This window comes from Gossypium arboreum, chromosome 10 (genome assembly GCF_025698485.1).
Source record: "Gossypium arboreum isolate Shixiya-1 chromosome 10, ASM2569848v2, whole genome shotgun sequence".
Classification (NCBI taxonomy): domain Eukaryota; kingdom Viridiplantae; phylum Streptophyta; class Magnoliopsida; order Malvales; family Malvaceae; genus Gossypium; species Gossypium arboreum.
In genome coordinates, this window is record NC_069079.1 from 35,836,566 (window position 1) to 35,840,760 (window position 4,195).

Sequence of the window (4,195 nt, forward strand, 5' to 3'; positions counted from 1 at the left end):
TTTGAACAGTACCAATATTGATTATCTTACTAGGTGAATCATTCTCATGTGCACAGCTCCACCTTCAACTGAGCTATATGTGGAGAACCATTCTTTCTTGAGACACATGTGGAAAGAAAATCCTGAATCTAGGATCTACTAGGACGTAAGCTTAGAGCTTTCGCTGGTTGACACTAACAAGAAATCATCACTACTTTCGTTTGCCAAATTAGCACCAGCTTTTATTTCACATCTTCTTCGTTACTCTCAGTAACCCTTTTACATCTTCCTCATTACTCTCAGTAACCATTTTATTTCACAGTTTATAACAATCTGCTTTGATGATAAGTGCTAAAAGTAACATGTTTTAATCCAATTCTTAATGCATTTTTGGATGATTATTTGATGTAAAATGGTGAATTTTATACTCCTAATCCTTTAAATTCATGTTTCTATTCTTAAGAGAGCATTTGGGAGCAAAAGGAGTGAAAAACGAGTGAAAATTAGAAAATTGGAGCAAGGTACAGGGACAACACGGGCTGGGTACACAATTGTGTGAGCCATACAGCCATGTGCCAGACCGTGTGAAAATCACAAATTGCACTCCAAACACGCGAAAAAATGTAATTTTGAGGTTTCCCGAGCATTCTAAGATCTATATATACCAGATATAAGAAGAGGGGAGTGAGCCATCATAGAATACTCAAGAAAACAACTCGAAAAACACCTTTGAAGCGGATTCTGAAACAGATTTTCATTAAGATTGAATAATTCCTTTCGATTTCTTTGAAGATTATTATGAGTTTCTTTGTTTCTTGTGGTTATATTGTCTTTTGGATGTTTTATTTACGATTATGAACTAACTTTCCAAATACCTAAAGGAGATGAAGCCTATGATGAATTCTGTCTTTTGATTTCTATTTTACACAATAAATACTTAGATCATGTTGTCAATTATGTGCGCTTAATCCTTGGTTTCATATTTCTAAGCTATTAATCCATGTTTGATATGCTTAAATCAGAGGAGGAATAGACCTTGTTTAAGAGTAGATCTAGCATAACTAAGTTGAGTTGCATGCAATCCAAGAAATAGGATGACATAAATCTACTAAATTAGAGTCAAATCTAATAGGGGATCCAAAGATTAATTTAATCCAGCAATAGGGGTTTTAATTAGAAAGAAATTTCAATTAATCAACCTAGATACAATTGCTCTTAGTCTTGAAGAGAGATATTAGCATAATTTAGGGATTTCTACGAATCAAGATACTAAGTGAAGAAATTGTTTAATTTAGATTGATAATGACAGATGAAAGCTAGATGGATACTTTGTTGGGTATTGTCTCGCTTCTTGGTTGTTAATCATTTATTTTCTTGATTTGTTCTTTGGCATCTTCTTTAGTTAGTTTAATTTAGTTAATTTTATTTTTAATCAATCACTCCAATTTATTGGTTAAATAATAGAAAGAAGGTAATTACCATTACTTTTAGTCTTCTTGGGAACGAAATCTTTGTTCACCATAGCTATACAATTAATTGATAGGATCACTTGCCTTAGTTAGATTTTTAGTTGGTTTACGATTGTATCAAGTTTTTGGCGTTGTTGTCAGGATTGAAATATTAGGAAAACTTTATTTCTATAATATTTTTTATTTTAATTTATTTTTTACATTCTAATTTTTCGTTTGTTTTCTTCTGGCGAGTTCTTTTGGTTTATGACTAGAGGACACCCGTTGGATCTATTACTTTTTGACAGTGAGATTAAAAAAAGATTGCTTACAAAAATCTTGGAGAGATTTGCAAGTTGAAGATCCAAATACTCATTTGGCTAACTTTCTAGAGATTTGCGACACATTCAAGATGAATGGCGTTTCTAATGATGCCATACGCTTACAGTTATTCCCATTCTCTTTGAAGAGTAAGGCAAAACAGTTGTTAAATTCACTTCCATGAGGTTCTATCACGACTTGGGATCAAATGACTGTAAAGTTTATGTTGAAGTACTTTTCACCGACCAAAACAACTAAGTTGAGAGACGAAATCTCTTCTTTTGTTCAATTTGATATGGATACATTGTATGATGCATGTGGAAGAGTTAAAGATCCTTTGAGAAGGTGCCCTCATCATGGGTTACCTTTGTGGTTACAAGTTCAAACCTTCTACAACGATTTAATCCCTTGACTCGGTAATTAATTGATGCAGCAACTGGTGAAACACTGAATAATAAAAAACCCAAGTTAGCTCAAGAGTTTATTAAGGAAATAACACTGAATAACCATCAGTGGCAAGTAATGAGAACAAAATCGATGAAAGCAGCCGACGTTTTTAATATAGATGCAGTTGCTATGTTGGCAAGTCAAGTGGAAGCATAGGATAAAAAATTTGATGGTTTGAATTTTTCTAAATAGGTAAATTCGGTGATGCAATGTTATGCGAATAGAGTGGGGATGAATAATCTAGAATATTCACCCTTCAAGTCTAACATAGAGCATGAGCAAGTCAACTTTTTGGGTAATAATTCTAGAATTCAAAATAACCTCTATAGCAATAATTATAATGCAGGATGGATGAATCATCCAAAGTTTTCTTAGGGTGGTTAAGAAACAAAAAGTTCACAACCCCCTATTGGTTTTTAGCAACCTTATCAACAAGAAAAGAAACCAAACCTTGAAGAGATCAAAACACTGAAACAACTTTGAAAAATCAGCAAGCATTGATTCAAGGGCTTGAAAAGTAGATTGGACAGCTTGCTAAACTGGTTTCGGAAAAACCACAAGGTAGCTTACTTAGTAACATTAAAACTAACCCAAAGGAGCAAATACACGCAATCACTATTCGAATCGTGGAAGGGTTAGTCAGCCTAAAAATAAGTCGAAGCTAGAATCTGTTGTGAAAAATGATGAGGTTGATGAAAGCAAGAAAGAGAATAAGCCGATGGTTAGAGAATACAAACCTCGAATTCCATATCTAGCAGTATTGAACGGAGACCACATAAAAGAATAATATGGTAAATTTCTTGAACTCTTGCAAAAACTGTATATAAACGTACCTTTTGTTGAATCCCTTTCGTAGATACACAAGTATGCAAAATTCTTAAAGGAGATGATAATGAATAAAAGGAAGTTAGACGACTTGTCAAATCTAAAGCTTAATGTTGATTGTTCAGCCATTCTCCAAAACAAACTACCTAACAAGCTTAAATATCTAGGGAGTTTTACTATTCCTCGTCTCATTGGTAGGTTAAATGTTAAAAAGGCTTTGGTTGATTTAGGGGATAGCATAAATGTTATGCCTTATAAATGTTGAAACAACTTGGTCTTGGGGAACCAAAACCCACTAAGATGAGTATTCAATTAGCTGACAAATCAATCAGATATCCTAGTGGTATTATTGAGGATGTACTTGTGAAAGTAGATAAATTTATATTTCCTATTGATTTTTTTGTATTGGACATGGATGAGGATGTTGATGTGCCCATGATTTTAGGTAGACCCTTTTTAGCCACTTCTAGAATTGTCATTGATGTAGGTAATGTTGAACTTGTGTTGAGTGTAGGTGATAAAAATGTTATTCTTTAAGCACATGATTTTGTTAGAGTTCCTAATGGGCAAAATGATGCTAATTATTCTGCTAAAGTTAGTAATCATGCTGTTCAACATTCTTTGCAGGAAATCACTCATGAAAACATATTGGAACTGTAACACCCCAAACCTGACCTAGACGTTATGGCCGAATCTGGAAATGTTACGTAAAATAGTCATTAATTTGACTTTCGCTTTTTGAAAAACTTTATGAACCTTTGATATTTAAAAACTCATTTTAATTGAAAACGTTTATCAAACTTGATAGTTAAATCCGTTAATTGTTTAAATTTTCTAAATAGATCGATTAATTTACAGATGAAGTTATTAAGATGTTATATTTTGGAAAACCATGTTTGTTTTCTAAAAAAATAGTTGACCGCATAAATATAGTCGATTTTCAAAAAATCATTTTATTGAATGTCATGCTAAAACCCAAAATAAAAGTCCAAATCCAAAAAAAATAAACCTAAATGTCCAAAGAGTCCAAAAATTACAAAAATCTCAAAACGAAATTTTAAATAAGCCAAATTTATGTAAAGAAAGTTTTATGGAAAAACGTGGACATAATCGAGCTCTCGTTGCACCGATCCACCTAAGTCTGAGGGTTACCTAAAATTATCAGACAAACAGAG

At 32.8% G+C, this 4,195-nt stretch overlaps 1 non-coding gene across 1 annotated transcript; it reads right to left on the reverse strand.

Moving 5' to 3' along the window:
- Positions 1 to 2,004: 2,004 nt before the first annotated feature.
- Positions 2,005 to 2,111, reverse strand: LOC128282721 (small nucleolar RNA R71). The gene has a single exon (XR_008273076.1). It is a non-coding gene; the product is annotated as a small nucleolar RNA R71 (small nucleolar RNA).
- Between the last annotated feature and the right edge of the window lie 2,084 nt (positions 2,112 to 4,195).